This window comes from Colletes latitarsis, chromosome 1 (assembly GCF_051014445.1).
Source record: "Colletes latitarsis isolate SP2378_abdomen chromosome 1, iyColLati1, whole genome shotgun sequence".
In the NCBI taxonomy this organism is placed as follows: Eukaryota; Metazoa; Arthropoda; class Insecta; order Hymenoptera; family Colletidae; genus Colletes; species Colletes latitarsis.
The window spans coordinates 46,597,849-46,619,654 of NC_135134.1; the positions used below are offsets into that span (position 1 = coordinate 46,597,849).

The 21,806-nt window shown below is 37.2% G+C and overlaps 1 protein-coding gene across 1 annotated transcript in view; it reads right to left on the reverse strand.

Moving 5' to 3' along the window:
- Slo2 (slowpoke 2) overlaps nucleotides 1-21,806 on the reverse strand; it is a 199,289-nt gene that overhangs the window by 127,883 nt on the left and 49,600 nt on the right. The gene's annotated exons all lie outside the window — the stretch shown is intronic.

Sequence of the window (21,806 nt, forward strand, 5' to 3'; positions counted from 1 at the left end):
GTTGCTAATAATTTTATAATCCATAACGTAAGCGATAGTATTTTTGTTCCCCAAACTTGGAAACTATTATAAATAGATGAATACTTTAGCACACGGATACGTGTTGAAGCAAACTTTTCTGTACGTGTCGAGGATTACTAGGAGAGTGCAAAGTTTGTGATGATTCTATATAGAACATTTCAAACCAAGCGAGGAAACTACGAAATTTTCAATGTACGGGAACGAAGAGAAATTATAGTTTCGTGGGGATCCTTCATTAGCTTTTCATCGGAGACGGATTCAAAAATAGTTTCAACGCGTTGATGCTGACTGTATGCGATCTAAAATTAAAGAATTAATAAGCACTGGGTAAGAATTAATTTTGGGATTTATTTCTGAAGAAGATCTACAGAGACATTGAAAAGTAAAGATGAACATTTTTCGCTATTCATTTACTACTGTGCCTTTGTCCTCAAAAGCCAACGCCATTGCCTTCTTTTAGAGAATTTATATTGCACAGAGCAAACCGTAAAGCAAAGAGAAATATTCTTCCTACAAATTAAAAAGTTACTTTGATCTCATAATCATCCACGTAACTGTAGTCCCAAGGCTGGGATTCATGCTTTGTAATAAAAAACCTTTGTTTTCGAGAAAAAGATCCTAATCTTATAATCTTACAAGTTCGCCATTGCTTTTATTTTTAATGATATTAATCGTCGAAGTTTAACAACCGTAAAATTATATATTCCTTGTAGCCTTTTAAATCTAAAACTTGTCTCGAGCAGAGCCCCTCCTAAAAGGTTTTAAACCCAGTCCCTGCCGCCAATTTTCACAAAACCACGAAAAACAGCGACAAGTGACAAAAGCGAACGTCAGAATTTACCAATTCATTGAAAAAATGTTTTCGAGCTGCGAGAAAAATTTCAATCGAAACTAACGCCTCGTTTATAATTGGAAGCTTTCGAGCGTAGAGCGTTTGTCGAACGAATAGAAAATCCTTTGAATTCAAAGGTATCGTAATTTCTTTTTCCTGCCGGTTCATTTAGCTGTTTTCTACGAGCTAGTTTCGAAAACTCGCGACTCTTTACCGTGAATTTAAACGAAAGGGCCGTTTGGAGCTAGTTGACGCGCGTTAACGCGGAGAGCAAGCAGAAGAAGCTGCATCGGTTGGATCAGCAAGTATAACTTTAATTTCAGGTGTAAATATTTAAGCAGCATCCGACCAAGTCGACGTCGAGAAAATAAATATCCCCCGCTGACGATTATAAACTCTCGAAGACAAACGTTGCAGCATTCGTTCCGTAAAATGCTATTCAAGTAGAAATTTTGTTTGAATTATCAGCTATTAGTTACACGACCGTCGACAGATGTTAAAAACGAGAATATTTTGGAATTTTATTATATTGTCATTTGATAAGAAACTGTTTAAACAATTTTTATATCTACTCATTCTTTATTTGTATCAAGTTTTACGAAATTTTAGCTTGCATGCTAACCCAGACCAAAACATTAAATATATGATTAAAGATTGAAATTATTTGCATTTGTAAGGACTTTGTTCGCGTCGACGTTTAAGAATTTGTATTTGTTACTCTCGAGCAACTTAATACGACATAGTTGCACGATGCATATTCATGACGCGGAAGAAGTAATGAGGCATATAGAGTTTTGAAAATCTGGGAACGTTTAAAGTCAACAGAGTGTGGGGTAGTAAAACTCTGGCTTCAGAGACATTCTTTTTCCACCGAGAGTATGTCGAATCGCGGGTAAAGGTGACCCATAGGTCGTGAACTTCTTTTCGCAAACTGGCGTTGTTAATGGAGCAGAGAAATTTAATTACGCCTTCGTATGGACAGAGGCGAAAGATAGGACATTTCAAAATGTCAAACAACAGTATATTATTCTTACTCCAATTCCAAGGATTAATTAAGTCTTCCTGCATAATGATGGCATCTGAAACTGAACCCGCCCTGCTGGAAGATTTTTAGGTCAACTGCTGATAATACGAATCCCAAGTGTTGGAAACGTTAACGAAGATATTATTAAATTGAATCTTGGCGAAATTCTTGGTGGGTGGTTTAACACCTTTTAAAATGAGATTTATTTTTGCACACACGACGCTCCGAAGAGGGCTCGTTAAAATAGCAAATTATTTCCTCGTATTTACGATCGAGTTATCGCAACAACTCTTGGCAATTTCTTTTTTTCCCCCAGCGGAAATGCATTCGTCGCGAGGCGCGTGCACGGTAAGTGATTCGACTCGATCGACGATGAGTCGTTTCCGCTGCAAAGTTCGAAGCACGACACGAAGGCACCGAACGATGAACCTCTCGCGAGACCAAGAGAAGGTTGTCGATTACGATCGACGTTGACTTCTTCGATATTATGCAACCTTAATTAAATTACCTCGAACGCCGCATACTCGACGTCGAGATCGTCTCGACAGAGGCGTCCTAAGAATATTCTCCATCCTTTTCAGCCGGCGTTCTCGATCATCCGGCACGAACCGTAGTTACTCGTATTCGGTGCTCCAACCATACGGATGGCTACTCGAAGCTGACGCGGGTTACGGGCAGAAAGGAAACTTTACGACGCTTCGAGGAGTTTCGAAGTCTTCGAGCGTCCCATAAATCCATATTCGAGTGGCTAATATTGGAATCCCAACTACCGGGCTCGGGAGAAGATTTCATACCTCGTGTATCGAATCGGATTTCTTTTTTATTCGACCATACGAGTCTGCAATATTAACCATCGCGTCAATAACTGCGTTCTGAAGTACCACTTTGTAATATATTCGATAATAATTTTGATAGTTTACCTTAGAAACCATTTGGTTTTCAACAGTACTGCTTATATCACAGGTTATATATTAAATTACACTTGCAGTTGAATTTGTATCTCAATGTGCACGATTAATTTATGTGACAATGTCATTACTTATGTGATAATGGAAAATCTATGTTCTATATATTGGGACACGATTAATCATGTGTCAATAGAAAATCTATTTGTTACGCATTCGCATAATTCGCGAGTTAGAATATTTCAGAACTATCCTCTGTAAAATGAATTTCTGGGAAATATTGGTAAAGTTTACAGCTCGTAGTTGTGTTGTATAAGAACAAGAGTTTAGAAATTGAGACACATTTTAGACCCTCGGAAACGACAGCGTATAATGGGCTTTCAAGTAACATGGAAATACACTTTTTCAGCTAAATCTATTCAGGGGCATTTCAGGCAGAAACAAGGCGATCCCCAAAGGATTCTGAATAAGACACAACGCAATGAGAGCCAAGAGAGCCCTTCTATGGGAATGTTCTGCGAGTTCTAAATCATTCTACTGGCATCAAACTCGAGTTTCTAACCTAGTTTATTTTTGTACTACGCACGGGAATTCTTGAACGAACGATTTCACAACTCCGAACGCGTACATGAATTCCGAGAAACTGAACATTCTTATCGTTATTACTCATTTATTAACGGGAAGAAAAGTTCTTTACTACAAAAGATGTTATACATATAGAAGGAACGACAAAATAATTCATTTACAATGCGCTGCAAGGATAATATTAGACTTTCTAATTGTATTGTATTTTTAAAAATTCTGAATCCAATGCAAGAAATTTTCCGTATACTCCAAGTAAAATATATTAGCATATTAATAGTGATATGGATCTGTTTCAGAGATCACGATATTGCACGCTTCAGCTACGTGGAAAACCTACGAAATGCCACCGTAATTAAGCGCCACTTCTTGCTCAAACAACAGAGTCAATCAAACCGGTGCGCGTATTTGCCGTGTCGCCGAATGTTAAACTCAACAAACAGTTAGTTAATATGTTCGCAGAACGCAGAAAGGAAATCATCGAATTTCAGATTTTTTCACGGGACGTAAATCCAATTAAATTTACCTCGTTCGATTTCTGTAAAGTGCACGATCAAAATATTTTAACGGGCCTCTTAATAAACATAGCTCATAATCAATTTCCAATAATTCCGCGATACCCAATTTGCACAATGTATGTTTTTGCACCCGTATCCGTTGACCCGGTGTTATTTCTGGGCCAACAACTTGTTTTTCGACGAAGACAAGTCATCGGATGATTACAGGGTATTGGAGCACGTACTCCATCATTCGTTACGTACAAGGTGGAGAGAAGGTAACTGAAACCACTTCGAGAACTTCGTAAATATTGATTTCAATGAAAAAGAACTGGTACAAACAAGTGTTACGTCGTTGCAAGTATTATTAGAAGGTTTTAATAATATACTTTTCAGTAAATGTGTTCCATTTATCATTCTGAAGGTTTCGGGATCACGTTTCGAGAAAACTCGAGGCCCAAATAGAAAAATATTATGAAGAAACGTGGAACGATATCTCTGATCGTGCCCCTAATAATTTACAATTATTACCACTTACGTATGTCAAAACATTTGTAATCGGTTCTTTGCGAATTATTATTTGAAATGTAAAAATTTCATGAACATATTTATATTTATTAGTTGTTTCACCAACAATTTTTGCTTTCTGCGTAACAGTAATTTCAAACTTGCGTGCAACTGTACATTGTTCGGATACATCGACTAATGAGAGGCAGGAATCAATCGTTACGCGATCATTTTACAAATGTCATTTACAAGGAGAAGCTTGCATCAAGTTCAACAATGCCTGTGTAACAGTATACGCTCTTTTTTTGGCCCCATCAAACCGTATTATAAATGAAACTTGAAACATTGCGTTTCGTAAATGGTCGGAACGTACTGCTTCAATTTTTAACGATGAAAAATCACTGACAAAATAAACGAAGCCAAACAATTTTATTTATATTCGTATACGTTCAGAAATTGAAAACTTAAAAGTATGTATTTTTTTTTATTTACGTGATTCTACGTGGCCACGTAGGACCAGTCAGAACACGAGCTGCCTCTAAATTAATTTGATGTATTATAATGTTTTATTTACTTTTCGATACATTTGTTATCATGAAAGAATTTCACGATCCCACCTCACTAATATTTTGTTTTATTAATTCAGGGTAGAAAGAATAGATATAAATTCGCCCAAATGTACTCGTTTCGATGTAAGATCGGAACTTCAAGTCCAAGTTTTTAGTCGAGACGAGAGTGGGTAGATTTCGTGTCAGTTTCAGAGCCAAAGGCAATCAAACGGAAATATGCTCGAAGTTGGCAGCCCATAAATCTTTGAAATTACATTTTCGTCGCTTGCGGAAGCGATCGTTAATATATCACCTGGCGAGAGTGATAGAGCCACTCATCGAACACGTTTTCCGGTCGTCGAAGCGGGATTTAACCGACAAAGGAGGATCCTACGCGAGTAGAATACAATCGACCAAATAAATATCCATCAACCGACGAAGAAAGTTAATTTCTCTGGCTTTGTACTGTTACCAAGTGTCTTATTCGGTGTCTCTTGCCAGTTTCGCGGTCTGTTTGTTCCGTCGACGAAAGTCCAACGATTAATTCTGCCTTGGAGGAACCGGGTCAAAGACTCGGAAGTTATTATCCGACTTAACGTTCCTGGAATTCGCTGAAATTTACCAAGAGATACAATGCGTTCTCTTTCTCATCGAATAAATGTTACACGGACCTACAAAGCGCCTTCCTATTTTAGATCTTTCTAATTTTCGATTTCGATTACGTTTAACAGAAGCAGAATGGAAAGTAATGAATAACGAATACGAAGTTTCGGATGTTACAAACTTTTAAGCTGTTTACTTTCCAGTTTCTTCCTTCGTGTTTTTACTACTGGCGACAGAAAACTTTTTAAAGGCTGGTTTTAGCAAGAATAAACTGCTATGGGAAGCACTTTTGTTCACCCACTATGCAAAATATGTTTTTTTCTTTTTTGCAAGCTCATGAACTCCCACCAACGTTCAAGCGACTCCATAATATTCCAGGAACCACAGTGAAACACTGGGAAAGCGCACGGAGTTGTAGTTTTTGATAAGTGACAGGCATTTTCAAAACTTTATTTTAATATCAGCTCGTGTACGCCTTGAACGAAAATCCTTGCATTAACTTTTAATAGACTTTACCTTGTTTCGAGAATGGAGTTATTAATTCCACGAATATTTACGCGGTTAGAGTAACATTTGAACATAGTATTGGAACATTTAATTTATAATAAACTCGAAGTTTCTTGCAAACTCCACAAATAAATTAAACGCCACGAATTATTTTAATCGATTTGTACCGAATACGTGGTAGCATTGAAACGAGGAGCTAAAAATAAAAAAGCTAAATGATAGATAAAGCCCTGATAGCCATTTCATGTAACAAATGGCAATGTCATTCGTGGAAACGTTCCAGATATTTCGTAATAATCGGTATTTAGGGTGAAACGCTTTCTGCTCGAGTATTCTAACTTCCGGTTCTCGTTCGTACTTATCGTTAGAGGCGCTTTTGGAGAACTAATTCTAAGCGTGCAACTCCAACTATCAAAGGTCAATTTTAATGTTTGCTTTCAGGCCACCAGAAATATTACCACTCGTATTCGATACATTTTTCTACGTTTTCTATAATTCAATACTATGAAAAGTATCTGCAACGAAATATAGTTCTTTGTTCGCGATCTTCCCTTGTAAGTTACAGTATAGCTTCTATGAAATTCTGACGCTCGCAGCCAAGAAGCTTTTCGGAATAATTAATTCCTAAAACAACCTGACAGCTGCAAATAATCGATCTTTACAAGTAAGTAGCAAATTCGTTGTATAAGAAGCTAATTAAAGGAAGTAGCCTATAATTAGTAGGGCATTGTGAATTACTGTATTAACTCGAGCAAGGATGTAATGTATTATATTCGAAAACATCCATTCAACGAAGTTTAGAGTACGATTAAGGGAAAATAGAAACTGTTGGTTTATAATCTCACAAACGAGAAGCAGCAGGAATTTCTACTTAAATAAATTATTTCCCTTCAAAAGCTCATTTGTACTCGCGTCTCCAAAGAAATTATTAAATAACGAGCTTCGAGATCAGAACATTAAAACAAATTCTTACGGATATTAAATTCATCGATGTACTTCAGCCTTTCTACGCTAAGGAATCGGTTATTTTCAATTATAAAATATATTTTAAAATCGACGTCGCGGCAAATAATAAGTTACAAACAGCAAAGTAAACCAAAGAGGCGAAGAGTACGGAACGAAACGACGCGATCGAGTTTTCCCCAAGTCAGCGTTTCTGTTAACCGAAACTTGTTCAAGCGCTTTCAGCGCATAGCAGCGCGTATTAGCGTGGCTGTATCGAGTCCGTTTAACCCTTTTCCTCGTCCCATCCGGCTAAGAGATACCGAGAATCCCGCTCGAGGTTTCGACCTATTTAACAAGCTTCTTGTCACTAGTGGATGGCTACTCGACCCCGTGCATCTACGACTCGCGAACTCTATTCGATTAGCGCACGCAACTCTCCGTGCTTTGGATATTCTACGGGTATTCCACCCCCCTTTTGATCTGCATAAACTGGCCACCTACATTCGATTTCGTGTCCCAGTTCATTGCACGTCGTGCACCCAGCTACGAATGCACGCAACAAAGGTTGGGCCAATTACCACCTGGATAATTAGTTCATTTTCGAACGTAAGAAAAACCTTCGACGCTGACATCATTCGATTTCTCAGATAAATATTTCGTAAAGAAATTTTAACATCGTTATTTCTTTTTCTACCGAAACTATATGGGGCACGTAATGCAATTGAGTTATATTTCAAATTTTATTTTTGAAAAATTGAACAGCGATGTACATTCTTTTACGATACGCCCCGAAAAATTTCTCAAAAAGGGATCGTATATTTATTTGATCCGTATCTATCCCTGGGAATATCGTATTTCGAAAAATTTTCAATATTTCGCGAAGGATTTCTCGCTTTTAATAAGTCGTATTAATTTGTAAACGTAATTTGTAGAAACTGAGTAATTCTTTTCTTATTGAATAGTATCTATGGAACTGCTACTTTGTGGAAATATTCTACAAATAGGATATCTCTCTTTCACTTGCGAAAACGTGCTCCCACGATACGTTCTATGTAACTTAACCAGCTCGAATGCACGCAATAGAGGTGGCATAATTTATTTTTAAATATAAGAAAAAAGTATTTGACGAAAATAGATTTTAAGAAGACACTGTCTTCCAAACTAAACTAAAAATGAACGAGTCATACAGACGACTTGTCTCGATTGTTTCATTCAGTACGTACGTAGAGTAGTCCGTTAATGCAATAACCTGAATATTGGCGGTAATAGAGCACCGTTTCCGATAGCGACACAGACAAGACGGAGCAAATTAGGCGGGTATCGAGGTAAACTGATCGCGAATGCGTCGCAATAACCGCCTCTCCAGACGGCCAACGTGACCCGTGTTCCTTCACGCGAATTCCTAGGAAGTTTGAAAGCTTTGGGGAAGTTTCCCCGTTGCCCAAGTGAAACCTGGCGCGAGTAGTTCTCCGGTTCGCTTGGAAACCTCCAGTTAAATGCGAGCAAGTTGTCGGTGCGACGGATCGTCGAGCAAGGGACGTGAAGGAATGTTGTACGAGCAAAATTGCAGGAAGGATTGGAGATCGAGAATCGGGAGTTTGAAATAACGAGAAAGTTGCAGCGATCGACACGCAAGATTATAGTCCCCTTAAGAGTCGAAATAAATTTGTTAATAAAATTATCTCCGAAATAGTAAAACACATTAAAGTTTCCAAGTGACCGCTAAAATTGGGAATAAGTAATCGGTTCGAATTTGTCTGGTGTTTTAAATAAACGTTTACGAAGAGTTTAAATCTCAGTGTGTTCCTACGATATTTTGCAGATACTTTCACCCTTTAGAATGAGATATTTACACTGTCCGTGGGTGGAGAACTTTAGTACTGATTAGGTTCTAAGAAACGGTGCCTAAACTCTGCTCAGTTAACGTCGACAAATACCCTCGAGTTGAAATGGTTTCACGAGGTCTTGTTTGTCTTTCGTGCCTGTTCAAACGTAGACAAGATGCATAGATTGCTACACGAAATAGTAATCTTCGTTATCAGGGGACGTTTAAATCTCGAATTACCATTTATTCAGAAGCCTGTGCGAGTTTCTCGAAGAAAAACGACCGTTTAATCCGGGGAGCGTGGAAAATGCAATTAGAAGAGTTTATTGAATCCAGAAGCAAACAATTCTTTATTGTTGGGATTTTAGTGCTTGCTATTCCTCGACACGAATCTATAGAAGCTAATGGAACACACACGTCCATTAAGAAAAATTTGTATGAGTAATAAGAATTTATTCTAGTGGTCAAAATAATAAGTTGTTACTGTGAATTCAGAAATGAGCTCCGAGAGACCACTATTAAGTCTGACCCTTGGATTCACTTTTGATTCCAGCCAATTTAGATTGCATCAGTCTCGAAGTAAATGGATTACTCTCTTAGTATTTGACGTAAATGATAGTATCATCGACTGTAAGTGAGAAATCGCGAGTTACAGTAGCAGTTCACTAAAGATGAAAACTATTTGCTGAATTGAAATCAAAGTAATAATACCTCAATTTGATTCTATTAAAAGCATATATGTTTTCACGTCTTTGTTATTTCTTGTACATAACGATTCGCGTAAGTAATTGATTCGGTACAAAGGCAAGTTCAGGAGGCAATTAGTAATTGAATAAAACAAGTTCTAACTAATTTAAAGGATCAGTAGAGATTCCAAAAGTTCTCGTGGGGACTAATTAATCTAACTTCGTTACATAAGCTAACTTCCCAGGAAACGTTTAAAATCTTTGTTAAAGTCTTTGCAGAGAAGCTTTTATTTATCAAGAATGGACAGGATGACACAATGAAGAGAAAACATATTGTATGGTCGTATGCTCGCATAGTGCATTGACTTCAAGAGCATAGTAATAATACACCGCCCACGCAGCGTCGACGTGTTGGTGTATTGACTTTTCTTTCCAATAGAGAGTCGAGTGATTGCTCACGATGGAACATTTATTTCGTTGATATTATCTTGTATACCAGTGATTTTCAAAATACAACATACAGTGAAATAAAGTAACAAGAAATAGAAATATATTTTTTATAAAGACATTTAAACGATAAGTCTGTTGCACATTTATAGGAAATATATTTAAAAAACGAGTTATAAAAGATTCGTTTAATTTCAGTAACGTTTGCAAATCTTCGATAGCGAAACGATTTAGTATTTCGCGATATGAAAATGTGGCAGAAAATACATCGATCCGTAGGAACGATCTTGATGCGAATTGAACTGGATTAACGCATTAAATCAGCAGAGAACGGGGGTAGAAATGGAACACACCACGGTATCGCAGAAACTAGCATAATCGTATGGAAATCATGATCATCGATTAAATAATTTTACCAACCGTGCGTTCAGCATTTCAAATTTCGAAATATCATACACCGGTAATCGAGTTACGTAAACAGACGACTAAATCGTTCCGATCATTCCCTAATTATCGATTATTCAAATTATTTCTTTGTCTGAATTGTCCTTTTCTCTATACAAGAGTACAGAGACATCGATTTCTTAATTACCTCGCGCTAAGTGACTGCAGTCTTAAAATTTATGAACTTACTTCGTAATAATGTCGCCACCATAAAAAGCACTATGTTCCCATTTTGCGCCATTATAAATTAGTTCACAGCCGTAAGTATGAAAATTGCCAAAGGGATTAACAACGCGACACGCCTTTTAAGACTGGCTGAAGTCTAACGAGCTGAAAATGACTACATCTTCCTTAATTATAATCTCATTTCATTGTGTCCAATTTGCATCATGCAAAAATTAAAAGGAAGGTAACACGCTGCTTCGCAGACTTTCAGAAGCTTTCGAAGATTTTCATCGAAATTCGAGGATTTCGTATTTGAGAAACCTAGAAGTTACTTTGTAATTACTCGTACGAAACTCAATTAAAAATAAATTTTGACTTGTGACGAATTAATCAATTCGTTTTCCATGATAACAATTTTCATATTTATTTGTTTACTTTAAATAATGACAATGAACATAACGATGAATAACGATGATGCTCTTTTGTTCTAATAAAATTACAGATAATGTGTGCTTCAGTGTCACTGACGATCCATAAAATAATCTAATTCGATCACAGTATAATTCAGCCCTACCACAGATACGTTTAATATAATTAAAATTGCAATGTAACGAACGATGCAGATTTGCAGATTTACAAAATAATTGATGACAGTGCACATGTCCGACAAGTATATTGTAAACGATGAGACGTAAAATATTTTCGCGTTGATATTTTCGAAAACAAGGCTCGCAGTAAAAAAAACCATTCGACATTTTCAATCTGTTTTCAGGCGAATTCCCTTAACAGTGCACGCTGTGCAGAAGCGAAAACCCCGAGAACTTCGAACAACTATCCGATGTTGTTAGTTTTATGGTGACAAGAATTCCCTCCAAACCGTATCCCATTTTCTCGAGAACAACACGAATAAGAAGTTTTTCAGTCGCGAAGATTCACGGCGGTTCGTCAGGAAACGGCACGAGATTTACGAGGAAGCTGCGTCTGGGTCCCTGCTGCGATTTAGTGCCCGGATAAGTCGAAACGAATGAGTCGTCCTGGAAACACGCCTGCAACCAGGAACGACTGCAGGAAAGTTGCACGGATCCGATGTTTTCCATGCCGCAATGCGGGGGACTCAGTCATTAGCTCGGTTCCTTAACTCGATTCCCGGACATTCGACTCTACACGCAACGACCGCGTTCTCGCGTGTACGAGAATTCGCATGACGATCACCATCGACGCGACGGTTTCGAAACGTTGGAAATCCTCGTAGATGGTGCAAATATTCCTGGTGGTTCGAAGAAAGACGAACCGTGTGTCCGGGAGCCATTAGTTGTGGCTTGTCGAACGGAAGAATTGGGTTTGGTGCTTCCGGGTTGACACAATTAATGGAAAGCGAAAGGGTAAAACCGACGCGAGAGCCTCGAAAAGGATTACCTCGCAGAAACAGTCGAAATAGGATACTGCTAACAGGATGGCCAGAAGTTTATTTATTTATTCATTTAACGGTTGGACGCCCTCGTATGCGTTGGTAAATAATTGGAGAGAGGACAAGAAGTGATTGCAAATACTGGACAAGAGAAACCTTTTTAAAAACTATCTATCCGTCTTAGAATAGCCTAACAACACGTATTAAAAATAGTTAAACTTTAGACGCGTGCAGTTCAGAAACCAATACTTTTTTATTAATTTTTTGAGCCATTGTTAGAAGCGGCAAGGCCTCCCCTTTAAAATGGCTTTTGGTTTTTGACGATCCCACTTTCCGTTTTCGAGATATCGTAATTTATATAAAAGGTAATTTTTAAAATACCGCTCTCCGCCTCAGAGAAGGCTATCAATGCGTATTAAAAATCATAAAACTTTAGACGCGTGCAGTTCCGAAACTATTAATGTTTTATTAATTATTGAGGCATTGTTAGAAGCGGCAAGGCCTCCCCTTTAAAATGGCTTTTGGTTTTTGACGATCCGACTTTCCGTTTTCGAGATATCGTAATTTATATAAAAGGTAATTTTTTAAATTCCGCTGTCTCTCGCTTCCCGTGTTAGAAAAGGCTATTAACGCGCATTAAAAATACGAAAACTTTAATTACGTGCAGTTTCGAAATTATTAGCATTTTCTCTATTATTGAACCATTGTTAGCAGCGGCAAAGCTTCCTCTTTGAAATGGCTTTTGGTTTTTGTCGATCGGACTTTCCGTTTTCGAGATATCGTAATTTATGTAAAAGGGTATTTTTCTTAATTTGACTATCTCTGTCTCCGTCTGACGCGTCGCGCCGTACCTCCTTGTCGCACGGGAGTCGAGACAATCACGTGACCAGGAAGTCGTAGTATTTCCAAGAATTTACTACGCACTGTTTACTATTGACGTGCGCGCGAGTTCATTGTCGTAAACAAACGTTTCGCGCCCTTATATCTCCGAAACTAGCCACCGCATCGACTTGAAACTAAAATCGCTATATCTCCGGAACTAATTGAGCTATCGACTCTCACGAACGCTCATTTTAAAGGGCATTTCATCCTCTATCCAATGACTATACCAACTACTATAATTTATGCTGTCTTCTATGTTTATTTGCACATTTACTGTGATACTATATACCTAAAAAAGTTTCAGCGATTCCTATCGATTATACGACCGATGTGCGATAAAACTGAATTATAAATTCGTTATTTAATTAAAAATAAATTTATATTTGAATACAGGATATTTACGTAATTACCAGCATTTTTTCGTAATCTTTGGTGTTCTCCGGAACAAAAATTCGTTTTCAAGGGTGTTTACGTAAATACTATTCCACAACTACGCTACCAGAAAATCAGACATATGTTCTTCAGAATAGACGTTTTTTTAAAGAATTGTAATTGGATAAACTTCTTTACAAAGTCTAATCCGCATGATGCTATAACAGAAACGACAGAGAAAAAGCTTTTGCCAATAAAGATAAACTAATGCTGCAATTTATCAGGACTTAATATTTCTTCATAGCAGAGAAACAATTTCCAGTAAAAATCGCTTTAGATTGTAAAGAATAAATGTTATGAATAAGAAGAAGCAAATAAGATTAAACGAGTCATATTTCTTCGACTAGAAATGTACAAGTACGATCGTGAATTAAGCTACCTTTCAATTATTGAACGAATTTAATAATGTTGATCGAAATCCTATTACCGAGTCGTTAGTAAAAGAAGCTTCTTTCTCTTTAGAAAAACGGACGACAATGACGGAACCTAATAGCCATAGTAACTTTGGAGAACCGTGGTTAATTTTTACAAAGAAACAATATTGACTAAATTAAAAGAAAGAAACTAAAATTACTTTAACAAAAGTTTCTTCAAATTTATTAACTTCTCCGAAAGGAATAAAATAAAATTCTTAAAGACGTCGTGCATATATCATTATATGGAATCTCGATTCTTAATTTCCAAGTCATTTACCTCTGACAAATAAATTTCGTGATATTTATCGATAAAAAGTTATTCATACGTTTAGAATCACCTTTAATGCGATAATTAAAAGCACAGCATGCGGAAGCCAAGCACTTAAACCTTATTTCGCGCAAAGCATTTAAAACTATTTCAAACTTTTTTTCTTCGCATGCACCGCTACCGAGTACGTTTTCCCATCAGCTTTCACACTTAACGCGCGTTTCAAAACTTCCAACGGCTAAGGATTCTAGCACGTGCTACGATCAATTATTTCAACTTTAATCGCGAAAAAAATTGCGCAAAAAACGGCCTCCCTTTCAGAAAAAAGTTTCAAGAACGAAGGGGTTGGCGTTTCAAGGGGAAACTGCGAACGAAGTGCTCGTTGAAACAACTTTTCCGCAGAGCATTGACGCGGGACAAGCTGAACAAGGCTCGTTGTAACAAGTGATCGCGATCGTTTGTAATTTTGACATGCAATATTAATTCAAGTAACACCAACTTACACTCAAAACATTTCGTGCAACAAGTATATAACACACTTTTCTTTCTGAACATTGCTGTGCACAATACCTGCCGATCGTTTCGCACTAAACACTTTCAACGTTTCGTTTTTTTTATTTATTTATTTTTTTCTCGTTTCTTTAGACCGTCGATAACGGGGTAACGTTCGAGAGAATCGCCTCGGTGTCGTGTGGCTTCGATTCAACGATACGTTCGTCGAACTTCGATCTTTCTCTCGGGAATACAGCCTTGGAAATATCGTTGACGAAAGGATTCCAAGTTATTATAAAGGTTTAAAAAATATCTGCGTCTTTGCTTTTTTTTGCGATTCACTTTCCTTCCTTTCCTTCTACGTTAATTGACTGATATCTCCGCTACAGAATGGCCCCTTGGATACGGATAGATAAAGGTGAGATATAAATTCTGATACGCCTCGATAAAAACTATTGATTCCTTTCTTCCGTCTTCTTTCTAAGAAAATGTTTCTCCTCTTGTTGGTCCACGCGTTGTACGATCGGTGGGTGGGATTGTAGATACGGCGATTAACGCGAGACGAAAATTCTTCTTAATTTATGTACTGCGGTATTCGGGTCGATGCTATTCCTGTTTCGCCCGGTGCTGCGACTGCAACGGATATTGAGTTTTCTTCGTGAGTTTCGGTTTATCCATCTGGTGTTCTTTTTCGTTTGTTGTACGCTATTCTGGATAAATCGATGCCGGTGTAAACAGAAGTTTCGCGGAACGGACGAAACGAACGCGTGTTATGTTTCGGATGTTGTTCATAACACGTGTTGCGACCGAAACGTTGCAACAATATCGATCGATTGAATAATTGCTGGGTAGATTAACGCCTTTCAATAGAAGCCATTTCAGTGGTTAGCAGTGCAGATGTCATTAGAGCCAAATGCATACAAACGCTTTATACAGTCGACAAGAGAGCACTCCATGGAGTACTGCAACCGTAGGTCAAAGTGGGTACATACTCGACTGCGATCGCAAAGGGATGTCGTCAAACATTTCTCCACTTATCAAAGGCCGTACCATTTCCGCGATATACGAACTACAATCGAGGGAGGTTGGAATAAATTCAAATCGTTTCAAACATTTCCACGCTTGGTTCTTTGACACACTCGTGCAGGTTCGAAAAAAATTTTAGATAGATCCAATTTTCTATTGGAATAACAATTTATCTTATCGAACTAGGTATTAATTTCAGAGTTCAATTAGTTCGTACAAATATTTGTTTTATTAATTATTTTATTTCACGCGTCGCTCGTGCAACAGTATTTTTATTCTGTGACTTTTCACGTAAAATAGTACATATTGAAATATTATATTTAATTTTGAACTTTAAACCGTGCTAAAAATTAATGTTTTCGGATTCTCGATGATTAATAATTTAAAATGGAAGATTGTAGCTTTGATGGTATTTGTTTAAGTCTTATCGAGTGATACAAATATCCTTTATATTACTTGAGGATATTTATTTTCGTATATTTTATCGAGCAATTTTCTGTAAAATGAAAGTTTGCACAGAGTCGACGCACGAGTCAATCAAGATTCCCATTTCGTAATCCCATTCGAGAGCTCGGGATCAAAGAATCCAATACGCTGAAAGAATTACGAAACGTCTGAAATTACTTGCCCTCTGGAAAAACGGGAAATTGTCATTTTTCTCCTATAACAATCTCGTCCATCCGCGATACATGTTTCCGCGGCGAGAAGTCTATGTAAATAACTAACTGTGAAGCATTTGAATTTCACGCGATAAACTTGCATTTTGCTTCGAAATAACATTTCGTCGTATTCTCATTGAAATTGATTCTATTAAAGAACGATGTTTAGTTTTACACCATAATGTAGCCATATAAAAATACAAATGAATTATTAAAATAATCAGTAACTGTTCGACAAGTTCAATAAATATTTACTAATCCAGTAAAAATCCTTGCAATACAATAACGTTATCCATCGTTCGATATGTCAAGTAGAAAAAATTAATTTCGTGCATTCACTCGAGTAATCAATGCATTGTAAAATTTTAATGATGCCAGCCACGAAGGTGGAAATAAAATGTTCGTCTATATAATATTCGAGAAAGAGGTGAAATAATTCTACCGAAAAGTGCATTTGAAAGCTCTTCTATACAAACAGTTTTATTTCGTTAACAATTCTGTTGTTTCGAATATTACGAATATTCGTTAGAAAAACACTATCTACCGAGTCTGATTATTTTATACATATTTTATATATTAAACCTGCCAAATTTCATTGTAAAATTTTAAGATTCTTTAAATATATTTTTAACCATTACATATCATCATTGATTGTACCATCGAAATAAAAGTTTCAGATTAAACTCTTCACCTGCGGTGGCACAGTAATTGGTAGGATTTTACTTTTAAATCGAAAATCCATTTATTTTCGATAGTGATTGCAAAGTTCCCTCTAAACTGTTCAAATTACCGCGTAAAAATGTCACGCAAAGTGACAGATGATCGGACATTTCGCACTATACTGCAACGCCTAAAGCGTCTACACGGATATCTGTTAATGGAACGTCTGTAGGCAATCCCGCCAATGTCACAGTGTTTCTAAAACAGAAATTCGTCTCACAGGTAGTCTGTTTGATCGATGAAACACGAACTTCTATCGACATTGCTGTGACGTCTTATGTCTTCGAGCATTAAAAGTAGTTCTGTTGAACAACTTTAGAAGATTATACCTTGTTCGTTTGTCTCTACGATTAATATATTCTTTCGATACCGACATTGACTATTCCTACATCCTATCAGCAACTACAGATACTCATTAAAATTTTTCACGCATAACTAAACGATTTTTAAAGTTTGATTATTCCGATATAGATTTATAAACCCTGCCATGTAGTTCAAATAAACTGTTACAAGCTATTTTTAAATAAAACCAATTAAAATTGACTCCCCTGCTTATTATTGTACATTAAACTTGCTCACGATATGCAGATAAATAAACGCGAATTTAACGGAACCTGATATTTCACGCTGCAGAGATGCGAAGTTCGTGAGAGAACTGTATACTAAAAAGTCTATCTAATAATCTCGACTAGTAGTTTCACCATTAATTCTAGATCCATTCCTGCGTCTAACTGTACGTAGATAATTGATTTGTCGTTCGTTTGAACACGAACCGCGCTGTGATACGTATATTATTCAATTCGGCTCGCTATTGATTTATTTTCTATTCATTGAATTTCGATGCATTAATTCGATTCATCCAACCATAGAACTACCCGTCAAAAAAATACTTTTAAAATTATCTTCGTAAAACCCGCGAAATTAATTTCGTTCGATCGCACGTGACACAAAAGACCCGCACGTTGGACAGATATTTTACTAGCGAAATTTGTTTTGTACATCGACATTTTGATTACCTGGACTATCGACGCAAAATAAACTTCTCACAGTTTTAAAACTGTAATTAAAGCGCGAGGCTCGTTAAATCACAGCACAAGAAACACGCGAAGATTCTATTTAAATTTCGTCAGTCAGGAACACATTTGAAATATTAAAAAATGGAGTTATCAAGTTCATATAATAACGCAATTTGCTCGGATTCTGTTTCTTGCCGTAATTGAATTATTAACTCGCGAGCGTTTCCGCCTCACGAATCGTCGAAATTCCCCATACGCGTATTTCAAACGTATTTCGAAACGTAAGGTAATGAAGAAACCAGGTCAAACGATGCCGTAATTACGACGTTCGATCTGTTTTGTACTTTCCATGCGGACTGATCGTTTCCTGTAATTACTGTACCATTGCGGAGTGCCACAAACGATGACAGTCTACTAATTTTGCGTCGGACGCGCCGTAGGCAGAGAATATCCGATTAATTGCGAGGCTTTTCATCCGACACCCTTTTATACACCCCGCAGCAACGCGAAAGATGCCGGTGACAACGTGCTCGAGGGTCTCAAAGTGCTAGATTAAATTAAAGCTCGACGCTAGCTGGCTACAACTTGATCTCTAACGAACCTGTCCACCGCTACAATGGTCGTACGATGATGGAACCAACACAAAATTCGCTTCTACGTCTTCGTCGTTTCGTTGCTTTCGCTTTTAATTGGGCACGTTCCACGAGAAAGAGTGAGTCGAGTACGTACGAGCGAATTGTTGACTTCTTTTCGATAATTGAGATCTTGATTACGTTACGTTAAGCTTCTCCTACTTTTCGTAGTACGCTCCACTCTCGAACGGCCCCAGAAAAACGGCAATTCTCGTTAGAATTACGTGCTATTCTATTACTGTACCTTGCCTCGCGGAGAACGTTTTATTATTGGCAGTCAACGTCTTAAGGTAACAAACAGGATTTGTTACGATACGGGATCGCCCAAAGCTATAAATATTTCCGTGCAACGAAACGACGTAATAATTTATTCGAAAATGAAACAGTAACTTCGATGTGCCAGTTTGCAAATTTGTAAATAATAATTTGTGGAGCCACGGGGCTCGAGAAAGTTTCGTTTCGTTTTTGGAGGATACTTTCCTTTCCACGAGAGGAAAAACGCTGGGAAGTTTTTAAACTACGTAAGACGACAACAGCTGTTGGGAAATCCTTGATTCGTTCGCGTACTGGCATTATCCACGTGAAAGAGTTATTTCGTGCAACTTTCGTAAAACCGAAACTTCTCGTTCGGTTGCAATTTTCGTTGCGTCTTTCGTAATCGATTCGGAAATTACACCGCGCCCCGGAGAAAAGTTGCTTCGACGCGGCTGGCAAATTAAATTCCACGACTTGGCCAGAAAGTAGCTGGATCAATCGAGCCAATATTAGACGAGCATGTAAAATTTATCGGGTAGATTCAATTTGCCGAAACTTTTCTCTAACGAACCTGTGGAAGAACGAAAAAGAGAAACGCGCAACAGGTTAAATACTTGCTTACCGACCACGAGAATTAATGGGAGCTGTGAGAGTTATCCGCGAGAGCCTGAAAAAGGTTACGCCATTTATCAAATTCGCAATTTCGTTTCAACGACAGGGAATTTTATTTCTGCTTGTTTCTGCGTCTGCTATTGAAAGTGATGTTACTATTCTATCCGTTATTATATTTTATCGAGCGAGTAAATAATTCGAATTATTTCCAAACGTCCATTATAACTTTCCTATATTCTTAATTCCAATCGTAAGCATAATATGATTAATAATCTATGCTTTCAGTCGGATTTTTGCTGCTTCATGGAACAGAAATTAAGCTCATAATATGCAAAATATTCACAAAAGATCTGTGAGAACGAAGAAAAAATAACAAACACTGTGCCAGGTTTACTGTTCTGACCCAATAATTCTCTTCTTTCGTTGTAAATGTTTGAAAAGAAACGTGAAATACTGATCGAACTCTACGGAAATAACTTGGTGCAAATATTACAGAAAGCAGAATCGTCGTAAATACTTCTTTATTAGATGTAAAAATTAATCCATAACTTTCTTATCACCGTACATATATTTGTTTCTTATTATTCTGCAGATCATTATAATACTGTCCCCTATAATCTACCCCTTCTCGTTTCTCTGTTCTTTTTTCAAGCGTGCAACTACTTCGTAATATTTCTTTGTGTCGAGGCTTTTCCTATTATATTCTTTCTAGCCTTGTTACTGTTGATATAATATTACGCTCGTTATTCCTATGCTCATGTTACGGTCATATTCTATATTCCTTGTCCTTTAATTTCAATTGTATTCTCTGAATTTGTAACAGCATGCGACTGTACCCTTTTTTAATTCCTGTATTATTCTTCAGTGTTGTTAGTTTTACTTTCCTGCCATCTACATTGTTAAAAGTTATTATAATAGTATATTTATCTATCTATCTATTAATTTTTTACTCTTCTCCGAGACTATCGATATTCTCGACGCATATTGCACACGATTCACGCGCAATAAAGACGTCCTATTATTATAATCCTGCATTAACGAATAAAATGAGATAGCGTAAATATTACCGAGAAATGGTATCACCTGTATGATGTTTGCTCGCGATCAAGTGCACTGGAAATTATATATTTCGTTCAATATAAGGGTATTGATATCTCGGAACGTTAGTGTAAAGTCCAATCTCCGTTAGTGGGGCATGAAAATTACACGATATGAAATTTACGCATGTGCCTTGGTTTATAATTCGTATTAAATTACTCGTAAATCTATGAAAATTATTCCAGTTGCAATATTGAACGAGTTCTAAATCCGGATTCCCGATCGCGTAGGTCGGTGCGTTTGAAAATAAAAATCGCGTGTATTACGATCGATCGAGACTCGTAATCCGCAAATTACGGTCGGATCGAGGGTCGACGATAATCTAGTGTTTCGGACGCCTCACAAGTGAAAACGTTTACTGTTCATTTGTATTTTAAATAAAATATGTACCGCGATTCCAGCTGTATTGGCGATCGTTTGCTTCTATGAAAGGAGAGAAATAACAGACGCAAGCGTCGGATTTAAATTAAATGTCCGAGTCGCGTCGCGAGACGCGAACGAAAAGGAATTTCAATCTTCCAGTACGATCAAGGACGGTTGGATCTGCTTACGCTACCGAGACGAGTTTATTTAATGTGGCCCCTGACGCGATTACGAAAGCAATCGGAGTGAAAAAGGATCAGACACGGTTAAATGGCGTCCGCGAGATCGACGAAAGTCATCCCTCCGCGAGAAGAATCGCTGTCGAAGGGACTTGATTCGTTTTGGAATTAATGTAGCCTTAATAATTGTTTCACGAGAGAAAATTCGTGCGACCTTTAAGAAAAATTGTCAGACCACCATCGAATATAATTAAAACGATACGAGAAATATCTGTTCCAACGGTTGTTAAATCTATACATTGACTATTTAAATTTTTTTGATTGCATATAGAGAAGCGTTTAGATTAGAATATAGATATGCAGTTTAGATACTCGCGTTCGTTTTCTAATCAGAAATATGGGAAACGCCAGGAGGCTCGACGAGCTCTTCCCCTCTTAATATTCGAAGCGACAGCTTGTGGTTCGATATTTCTAGGGTGAGTTTTCTATAGTTAAGAAACAAATTTAAATAATTGTGGAGTCGGAATATTTTTATGATCGTTCGAACAGTCTTAATCAAGATGGCTAAAGTTTTATACATTGCTTATAGATTTTGGTATTTCTCAGTAAAACGCAAATGAATATAATATGTAAAAAAATAGAGAAAAGTGTACAGAGAAGCAAATTTCTAACAAAAGTGAAATGTACTTAGAAAATAAGAAAATTATGAATGTCATCGACAATGTTTACAATTTTCTTACTTTATAAATACACTTGTACCTGTGTTGCACGCTTGTTTTCGTACATATTTTCTCTACACGACTTTGTCCA